This window comes from Notechis scutatus, chromosome 4 (genome assembly GCF_049901735.1).
Source record: "Notechis scutatus isolate UNSWTSFEM ecotype Mainland chromosome 4, rNotScu1.2, whole genome shotgun sequence".
In the NCBI taxonomy this organism is placed as follows: Eukaryota; Metazoa; Chordata; class Lepidosauria; order Squamata; family Elapidae; genus Notechis; species Notechis scutatus.
The window spans coordinates 12,769,524-12,780,634 of NC_142012.1; positions in this window are offsets into that span (position 1 = coordinate 12,769,524).

The following is an 11,111-nucleotide window of genomic DNA, read 5'->3' on the forward strand; positions in this document are numbered from 1 at the left end:
TTACTGGAGGGACCAACAGAAAGGTGAAAGCCTCGCTGATTATATCGCGGACCTCCGAAACCTTGGAGGCCTCTGCGGATTCGCCGACTTAGAAGAAGCTCTCCGGGACCGTTTGGTTCTGGGCCTAGAAGACGGCACGATCCAAAGTAAAATTATGGCTAAGGGGGACATCAGTCTCACCGATGCCCTTAAAGAAGCCTTGGCAGCAGAGGCGACCAAGAAGTCGGCAGCCCGAATGCGCCACACCAACGCACCGCTATGTTAACTCGCCACGGATACCTCGCCTCGCACAGAGAGACACCCGGTATCAACTCACCACGAAGACCTAGAGTCCCCGTCCGACAGCGATGGGGAAGAGCTCAACCGACTGCGAACGGAGCGAGATCAGTCCACGCAACACTCCTTTTGACCGTGTGCCGGTTGTGGATCCAATCACCCACGATCCGGCTGCAAATTCCTCGACGCGCTCTGCCGAAATTGCGGGAGACGAGGTCACATCGCAAAGGTTTGCAGAAGCAAACAAAACTCCAAACCCCGACAGGCCGAATGCCAGTCTTCAGGATTCTTCGGCACACACCAAGAAAAATTAAACCACTCCTACAGAAACAAACCGTCCACCACTTCCACCAGGCGTGAAGAAACCCGGCGGGAAGAGACCCACCAAACAATCACCATAGGCCACGCTACATCCCTTGATGCTGGGAAAATCCGAGTAAAGGTCGCCATCGAAAACAAACCGTGCGTGATGGAGGTAGACTCGGGATCTTCCCTCTCGATGGTGTCGTGGAAAACGCTCCAACAGCTCCTTCCAACGATTCGCCGCCAAGACCTTAACCCTCAAAGGGTTATACTCAAAGACTATCAGGGCAACCTAATTCCCGTCGTCGGGTCCCACAGATTCCAGGTCTCATTCAAGGACCGCACCGTCGCACTACCACTGACTGTCATGGATCGCGACAGGCCTAGTCTTCTAGGCCTCCAATGGTTCAGGCCGCTCGGAATCACTGTAGCCAGAGTCCACAAGGCCGAAAGCGTCGATTGGGAAGAAGCACTCGTGCAAGAATTCCAAGACGTTTTCGTGAACGGACTAGGCAAGTATAAGGGGACCCCAATCTCATTTAACTTGAACCCTGAAATAGCACCCATCCGCCTTAAGCCGCGTCGGGTGCCGTTCGCCTTAAAACCTAAAATCGATGAACAACTCGATAAGCTCATAGCGCAGGGCGTACTGGAACCCACCGACCACGCCCGTTGGGAAACCCCGATAGTGACGCCTATCAAGCCTGATGGGTCCCTAAGAATTTGTGGAGACTACCGGGCCACATTAAACCACGCACTGCAGCAAAGTGCTTATCCAGTACCGGTAGTGCAACATTTACTCCATTCCCTGGGCGGCGGGAAAGTTTTCGCCAAACTAGATCTAGCGCAGGCGTATCAACAATTGCCTGTAGACCCAACCACAGCCGAGGCGCAAACGATCGTAACACATAGGGGCGCATTTAAATGCAACCGGCTCCAATTCGGAGTAAGCGTCGCCCCTGGAATCTTCCAGAGCTTAATGGAAAGGTTGTTACAAGGGATAAAAGGCGTTGTCCCATATTTCGACGATGTACTCATCGCTGCACCTAACAAAGACATCCTAGAAAAACGACTCAGAGAGGTTTTACGAAGATTCCAAAATGCAGGCCTCAGAGTAAAAAAAGATAAATGCCACTTATGTACCGAAAAAGTAGAATTTTTGGGATACCTCCTGGACAGCCAAGGAATTCATCCCACCGAAGACAAATTACGAGCAATTAAAAAGGCACCCACTCCGAGGAACAAGGCAGACCTACAGGCGTTCCTTGGACTTATCAATTTCTATAATGTGTTTTTACCCCACAAAGCAACAGTAGCTGAACCATTGCATAGACTATTAGACAAAAAAGCAACGTGGGTTTGGGGACAACGGGAACAACATGCTTTCCAACAAGTAAAGAAATTGCTAACTTCTGATTCAGTACTTATGCAGTACAACGAGACTCTGCCACTCACTATCACGTGTGACGCATCACCTTTTGGAGTTGGGGCAATTCTGGCCCACGTGTTACCAAACGGAGCGGAGGCCCCCATCGCGCTTTTTTCGCGAACCTTAGCTAAAGCTGAACGAAATTATAGTCAGCTGGACAAAGAAGCTTTAGCTATTGTTGCTGCAGTTAAAAGATTTCACGAATATGTTTATGGCCGTGCGTTTACAATAATCACTGATCATAAACCGCTACTGGGGATCATTGCGGGTAATAAACCAACCCCGTATATATTGTCCCCCAGAATGACCCGTTGGTCTGAATTCCTGGCGGCCTACAACTACACCTTGCAACACCGCCCGGGGAAATCGATTCTCCACGCCGATGCATTGAGCAGAGCACCGCTCCCAGACGCTGTTGTGGATCCAGCCCCAACCCTCTCAACACTACAGATTGAAGCTCTACAGGCACCACCCTTGACGGCTAGAGACATTGCTTTTGAAACGAAACGTGACCCAGTTCTGCAACACATACTATGCTGGGTTGAAAGGGGGTGGCCGACGGACCAAATTGCACCTGAATGGGCGCCCTTCAAAGCCCGCCAAACTGAGCTGTTTTCCCAAAAAGGCTGTATCTTGTGGGGCGATCGAGTTGTAATCCCTGACAAATTGCAACAGACTGTGTTGGCGGTATTGCATGAGGGACATCCGGGCATTGTGCGGATGAAATCACTCGCACGCAGCTATGCTTGGTGGCCGGGAATCGACAAAAGAATCGAGGCCTGGGTCGCTACGTGCCAACGTTGCCAGGAGGTCAGCAACGCCCCACCTAAAGCAAGCCCAACCGAATGGGAAACGCCGAGGGGACCGTGGTCCCGTATTCATATTGACTTTGCGGGGCCTACCAAAGGTCACACTTTCTTGATTACTGTCGACGCCTATTCTAACTGGCTCGAGATTCATCGAATGCACACAACTACAACTGACTCAGTTATTAATAAATTAAACAGACTATTTGCCACGCACGGGTTTCCGGACGTGTTGGTCTCGGACAACGGTCCACAGTTCACTGCATTGCCCTTTGAACAATATCTTGCGGATCGGGGCATCCGCCATGCGCTAACCTCGCCCGCGCACCCTGCGGCGAATGGACGTGCAGAACGCATGGTACAATTTGTGAAGAAGACCCTGCACAAAATGGAATTTGGCAACATCGACGAGAAAATCAATCGAATCCTCTTATTGCAGCACATCACGCCCCACAGCGTGACCAACAAAACACCCGCTGAACTTCTTATGGGGCGGAGAATACGATCGCACCTTGACCGGCTCCACCCTGCTTTCGCACCGAAAAACCTTCCGGCTCCAGCAGCAAATGCCGGAATTTAAGGTAGGCGATTTAATCTTTGCCAAAAACTTTTCCGGCGACCCGTTATGGATACCCGCAACGTTACCCACCTCACGGGCCTAGATCTTACCGCCTGCTAACAGACGATGGGAGGGTGTGGAAACGCCACATAGACCAGCTCCGATCGAGATTACCACCCAGCGGCCATGACTTCCCCGGTTCACCAACTCAAGGGGGAGGGAGTATCGAGGGAATTGACTTTGATACAACTAATAGCAGGTCAACAGGAGCCCTACAGCCCAGCGAAGCACCGGAACATGAAGCGGGGAGGGAGTTGACGTCTTCAGGGAACTTTTATACGGGGGAAAACGAACTGCAAAACCCGAAGAAACACGCAGTAGTAGAGACAACCACAGTGAATGCAGCACGGAATCGCCGTGCAGCGAAATAGAATCTAACAAAGGTCATCCAAACGCTCCACCGGAACCGGACATTGGACAAAACCCGGAAATCATCCAGGCAGACCAAACGGCCTGCCTATCTTGAGGATTTTATCACAGCTCCCCTCAAACGGAACCCAAGGGGGAGGGGTGTTGTGAATCAATAAAAGTGAATAACCTCAATGCAAATTAGGGGTTGAAAACCTGCACACTTGATTGGTCCTTATACAACAACTTGGGATTGGGCCAGAACCAGTCCCTGATTGGCCACTTTTGGGACTGTCCTTATTGGTCAGAGGTTTGAACTTGTTGCACATTTTCATTGGTTAATAAGGCAGCAGCTAACCCTATAAAAGGGTTACTGCTGCCCATAGCATTGCTCTGTCCCATTCTGATTCCTGTTATTATTAAAGAGTTGAAGTCACTGGTCAGATGTCTGGTCTCCTTATTCTCCAAACTTAACATGGATGACATTTCTTGTCCTCATTTCCAATCCCTGTCCTTCCCCTGTTTCCCCTGTGTCCAAATCCTGTGTTGAACTGACTTCTCTCCAAGGAAATGGGTCATAACAGAGTTGACATATCTCGAGACCGCCACTCATTCACATCAGACCAGAGATGGTATTCAGCAGGTTCTGACCAGTTCTGGAGAACCGGTAGCGGAAATTTTGAGTAGTTTGGAGAACCGGCAAATCCCACCTCTGACTGGCCCCGCCCCCATCTATTCTCTGCCTCCCATTGAGTCCCAGCTGATTGGCTGGGTCTTCTTTGGTTGCTCTGCACAGGAGAACAGAGCTGCAAAGCAGGTTAGTGGGGTGGGGAGGGAATGGAGATTTTGCAGTATCCTTCTCCTGCCACGACCACCAAGCCATGCCACGCCCATGTACAGCGTGTTGCAGTAGTCTGACCTGGAGGTTACCAGGCCATGAGTTACTGAGAGCAGTGTCTCCTGATCCAGGTATCAGTGTGACTGGCGTACCAGTTGGAAACGAGGTGTAATAGGATGAAACAACATGAGTGAAAGAAGGGTGCTCTGGCTTTACTCTACACAAAAATAGAACAAGATACAATTCCTTGCCCTGAAATGGAAGACCTACATTTTTCTGGCTGAGTTTTGATACACAAACTAGCTGTTGGAAAGGCAGTAATCTTATCATGGAAAAAACAACATGCCTTTATTTTAACAGTGTGATTCATTTTTTAAAATATCTTCTATATGGAAATGTGTCCTAGAATGGGCCTGACAGCATTACTATATTAGTGTTAACATTGGCTTTTCTGCTTATTAATTGCTACTTTTTCTCATACCTCTCCCCAACAGAATAAGAGAGTTGAAAGAGACCTTGGAGGTCTTCTAGTCCAACCCCCTGCTCATGCAGGAAGCTCTATACCACTTCAGACAAATGGTTGTCCAGTCTCTTTTTAAAAACTTCCAGTGTTGGAGCATCCACAACTTCTGGAGACAAGTTGTTCCACTAATTAATAGTTCTAACTGTCAGAAAATTTCTCCTTCGTTCTAGATTGCTTCTCTCCTTGATTAGTTTCCATCCATTGCTTCTTGTCCTGCCTTCAGGTGCTTTGGAGAATAGGTTGAGCCACTCTTCTTTGGGGCATCCCCTCAAATACTGGACACTGCTATCATATCTCCACTGGGGCCTAGCCCTTCTCTTCATGAAACCGTCCTTTATACGTTTTAGCCTCCAGTCCCCTAATCACCTTTGTTGCTCTTCTCTAAGATTGCTTTTGAGAAGACCTTCAATCTGTAATGGTGTTCAGGCCATGCCTGTTTTTCCTCATTCAGACTCTCACAGCCTCCAGGCATAGAGAGAGATAGCATCTCAACGTCATCTGCAGTTCTGCTCAGGATTAAAAAGGACAATTGAGTCCCATTAACATACATTTGGAAACTATAGTTTATGCCAGGGGTCCCCAAACATGGCAACTTTTAGACTTGTGGACTTCAACTCCCAGAATTCTCCAGCCAGATATGCTGTTATAGTTGCCAAGTTTGGGGACCTCTGGTTTATGCCTTTACCTGAATTCACCCAACTCACCCAATGAATTATGATTAAACAAAGCATGATTTGAAATGATGTGCCAACCTTGTCTTGGGAATCAAGATGCAGAAGTTAATTAACCAAGATGATTTATTGTACACAAGATTTACTATAGAAGTTGCAAGGAAAATAATTTTTAGAAAGGTTTTTAAGATCCAAAGAGTATATAAATAAAAGGTCATCTTAGGCATCACTCCTTCCAGAATTCTTTGATGAGTCCAGCAAACATAAACATGATATTGTCTGAATAATTAATTTCATGTTTAAATCATAAAATGTATATTCCATGTTTCTTAGCATTGGATCCCTCTGGCTTTTCCCAAAGCAGTTAGTGAATGATAAAGCAAGATTGGTGAGCTAATTAAGATATACGGTATAGCATAATGACAAATTCTGATCTCAGTTTGTTCCATGGGAAATAATGTTAAAATTCATGAAGAATTTTAGCTGAGATGTTTTATCATGAGCTTGGATTTTTTTAATCCCTGTGCTTGGTTGTTTCCTTGCAGACATTTCATTACCCAACTAGGTAACATCTTCAGTGCTGATGAAGTACTGCTCCAGCATTGATGATGTTGCCTAGCTGGGTAATGAAACGTCTGCAAGAAAACAACCAAGCTCAGAGAGCACCAAGGACCACTGATTTCAACCCTGTACTGCAATTATGCTTCTTTATTGGTACTTTTTAATCCTTTCATCCTGAGATCAACACCTTAGTGTCTTGGGAAGGTGACCTCAACAACGACAGTACTTGCCTGCTGAATTGTGAAGGAAAACCCATTAGAACATTAAGGAATGTGATCTGTTTCCAAAAGGTTAATGTAAACAGGAGGAAATCTTAAATGAGAAAGTGTGTCCAATTATAGAGAGTTTGCTGATCCTCTACTAATACATGAACAGATGCCCAACCCAAAAGAAAGCTTTAACAAAGCTGGAAGCATTTGAGAATCGTTGCTGCATTGCCTACAATTGTGAGATCACTTCCACACTATCCTTGCAGGAGGAAACTGTGATGAAAGCAGAGAATTTACCCCAGAGAGTAAAGGGAAGGTGCTGCAGAAGTTTTTTTTTTCTTTTCTTTTTTACAAAACATGATTTCAGTATCACTGACAGCCAATGTAAAAAGCTTTACAGTTTTAGGGTAAATAGGAGAGAGGTGAAAAGACACACCTGTTGGGACATGGGTGGGATTTGGGGAATAACAAAGGAACTTCCAAAGGCAGGATCTGGAGCAAAGAGAAACGTGTGGCTTTCAGCCCCATGGGATGCAATTCTGGTTTCTTGGGATTGCTAAAGACAGAGTCTCGGTCTCAGGATAAGACAGTTGAATCAGGCGGTTTGCAAAGAGGAAGTGTTTCAATATTAAAACGGCTGAGCCAGGCACAGTTTCAGTTACACTGATTAATTGTTCTCACCCTTAGGAAGTTTCTCCTTAGTTCTAGGTTGCTTCTCTCCTTGATTAGTTTCCATCCATTGTCTCTTGTCCTGCCCTCTGATGCTTTGGAAAATAAATTGAGTGGGATTAAAAAAAAATTACTACTGTTCTGTGGGCATGGCTTGGTGGGCATTGTGTGGCTTGGTGGGTATGGCAGGGGATACTGCAAAATCCCATTCCCTCCCCAGCCCACTAACCTGCTTTCCAGCTCCGTTCTCTTGTGCAGGGGAACAAAAGAAGACCCGGCCAATCAGCTGGGACTCAATGGGAGGCAGAGAATAGATGGGGGCGGGGCCAGTCAGAGGTGGTATTTGCCGGTTCTCCGAACTACTCCAAATTTCCTCTACCGGTTCTCCAGAACTGGTCAGAATTGTTGAATACCACTTCTGAAGTTGACCCCCTCCTCTTTGTGGCAGCCTCTCAAATACTGGAATACTGCTATCATGTCCCCCCTAGTTAATTCTTGGTTAATTGTTCTCACTGTCAGGGAATTTCTCCTTATTTCTAGGTTGGTTGTCTCCTTGATTAGGTTCCATCCATTGCTTCTTGTCCTGCCCTCAGGGGCTTTGGAGAATAGCTTGACTTCCTCTTCTTTGTGGCAGCCCCTTAGATATTGGAACACTATCATGTCATCCCTAGTCCTTCTTTTTGTCAAACTAGACATACCCAATTCCTTAAAGCTTAGTTATCGTATTTATTTTTAAAAAATAATCTGATATTATTTACCTGAGGTGTCTGTGCTGATGGTAGGGAGATATTATATTTTTCAAATATTTAATTACACACATCAAGGCTGCATATATAAAGCAGACAAATACTGAACGGTAATACCATGATTCTATCAAACAGTGGTTAATTCACATGTTTCTTTGCATCTCAAGGAGACTAGGTATTTCAAAATAGTTAATTCATATAGAAACTTTGATTATTTCATATAGAAACCCTGTTATTTCTGTTTCTTGGTCTGGCTCCTTCCCCTTTCTTTGATCGCATGATTGCTGAGAACCATTTCTGGGTTTACCCAAACAAGGACTTTCAGTAGTTCACATGTGAACTTTGGATTAAACTCTGATTTGAACATGACTAGTTCCCTTTTCCTTCCTTACTCTGAGAAAATGCATTTGTTGTTCTTTTAACCACTTAGCTATGTCCGATTCTTGGTGACTTTCTAGGCAAGGGCTCTCTATGCTACCCTGTCAAGCATAAATTCTTTTGGGTGTTGGATGTTCACCTTCGTACCAGATTTGACGGTATCAAGCCAGCGAGTTCTTTGCTTGCCCTTGCTTTTTCTTCCACTAACCATTCCTAGCACAACTGCCTCCTCCAATGAATTCACATGCATTACATGGCCAAAATAAATCAGACGTAGTCTTATGGTTTTGGCTTCTAGTGATGTTTCTGGTTTTAAATGATTTAGCACCTGGCTGTTGGTTGCTTTTGTTGTCCATTTTATATGTAATAATTTCTGCCACACCATAGGTCAAAGGCCTCAGTTCCTTTTCAACCAGCCATTCTTAAGTGTCCAGCTCTCAGGTTGCTCGTTGCTGTAACTAGCCTATTTTTTGTAATTATTTTCCTTTCTTTACTATCCAGGATTAGTTTTAGGTGGTCTGAAATGATAGAATGGCTGCCCTTTATTCCCAGTGGAACACAACCTCACATTCCCACAATTCCTTCGTGCTTTTGACTTTCCTGAGAAAAATCCACCGAGGAGAAAGAAGAGAATAAATAAGTATGAGGAGACCTGAGTCTCAATGGTTTTATGTAGCTTTTATTTTATTTTTTTATTCTGGAAATCAGCTACCGTATTTGCCGGCGTATAAGACGACTGGGCGTATAAGACGAGCCCCCAACATTTCCACTCAAAATATAGTTTTTGTTATATACTCACCGTATAAGACGACCCCCCCACTTGGAGGCATGCTTTTCAAGGCAAAAAAGTCGTCTCATACGCCGGCAAATACGGTAAGTTGTAACACTTGGGGTATTCTGGATATAATTCTTGATTGACACCCCCAACCCCTTTCCCCCAAACTTACAAAGCCACCAAAATGCTTTAGAGAGGCAGCTTCGCCTTTCTCAGGCTGGCACTCAATTCCTCTCCCTTTCTTTGTGACAGCCCCCGCGTGCGTGCCATCGGGACTCCAAGGGTGGGGGATGGACAGCTGCCAACTCTCTCTGTCTCTGTCTCTGTCTCTGTCTCTGTCCCTCTCTCTCTCTCTCTCTGTGTGTGTGTGTGTGTGGTGTGGAGGGTAATTCCGGCTATCTCTGGCCTCCGCTCGGTTTTAAAGTCGCTTGGCCGGTTCCCAAGTCGCAGCGCGCGCTGGCCGGGAGACGCGGCGCCGGGTGGAAGCTCGGTGCAGGGGAGGCAGATCTTTCTCTCTTAAGCGGGGAGGGGAGGAGGGGACAAGAGGAGGGACGGGACGGGACAGGGGCGGGAGGAGGGCGCTCGCCTTCTTCCACCGCCCACCGGACCCTTTTCTTCCCAAGGGGACCCTGGAAAGCAGCTCGGGAGCCGGGTGGCCCTGCCCAGCGGGGTCCCATCAGGAACTTCCTGAGGACACCCCCCCGCCCCAAGCACAGCCCTCCCGGTCTTTCAAAGAGGGAGGGAGAAGCGGGAGGAGCAAATTGCCGCCCCCGCCCGCTGCCCAGAAGGAGGGGCGCCACAGTCCACCCCCACCACCTTCTCCCCCCCCCCACTCCCTGGGCCATTACGCGGCTCGGGGCTGGCTGGGCGAAGCGGCCCCGCCAGAGACCCTCCCGCTCCACCCCACCCCACCTCCAGATTGGCCTCGCAAGCGCCCGAGCCGGGCGGAGGGTGGGTGGGTGGGTGGGTGGGAGGAGGAGGAAGAGAGACTTCGGCTGGGCTTGAAGGGGCTTCCGCAAGTTGCGGAGCTCCGCCCCCGTCGCTCTTGCACCGAGTGACAATGTATTTACCGGCGTATAAGACGACCCCCCCACTTGGAGGCATGTTTTTTAGGGCAAAAAAGTCGTCTTATACGCCGGCAAATACGGTATGTATTCTGGATTTTATACCAATAAAGCAAGCTAATAGAAAAATTTGGCAACTAGCCACTGAAAAGTTGACTTTTCTCCCCCTATAAACTTTTCTCTCCTCCTCCCATCCTTGTTTGTTCGAAGGATACATCAGAAGCTGAAGTTAACTTAAAGGAGAACAATAAAAACCATCTGGCAGGTATAGAGTAATAGGAGTGCCTTCGAGTTGCATACAATAAAAAAGCCAATTCACAGGGTCTTGTGCATCATCCAGGTGGAAAGGTGTTGCTTGATATATGATTGTTTTAAGGTGGTGTGGAAAGTAGCTGTGAAAAAGACCCAGACTCAGGAGTGGGATTCTATCGGTTCAGACCGGTTCTATAGACCCGGTTGTTATGATTCTCTGCAGTTCGGAGAACCAGCAAATTGTGCCCCTGGCTGGCCCTTCCCCTCTCCACCTGCCCCTCCCCGCCAGTGAGTCCTTATCACGCATGTGCGACATCGCGTGCATGCCCAACATCGCTGACTGTGTTCTCTCCTCCCCAGTCACTCCTTAAGGTATTTCTTTTTAACCCCCATCCCGATGATTAGCCGTGCTGGGATCCCCCTCGCTGTCTTACCGCTTGCCCGGGAGGCTTCCCTGAGGCCCAGGAGGCAAAAGGGGGCACGCGGGCAGGGGTGGTGTGGTGCTGTGTGCCGCCCCCATCCCCACGCTCCATTTTTTGCCTTCCTTGTCCCCAGGGAAGCCTCCTGGGAGCAAAAACACCCCCCCCCCAAAGAAGGCTTCCTCCTGAGGCCCAAGAGGAAAAAAACGGGGGGGGGGGCGGAAT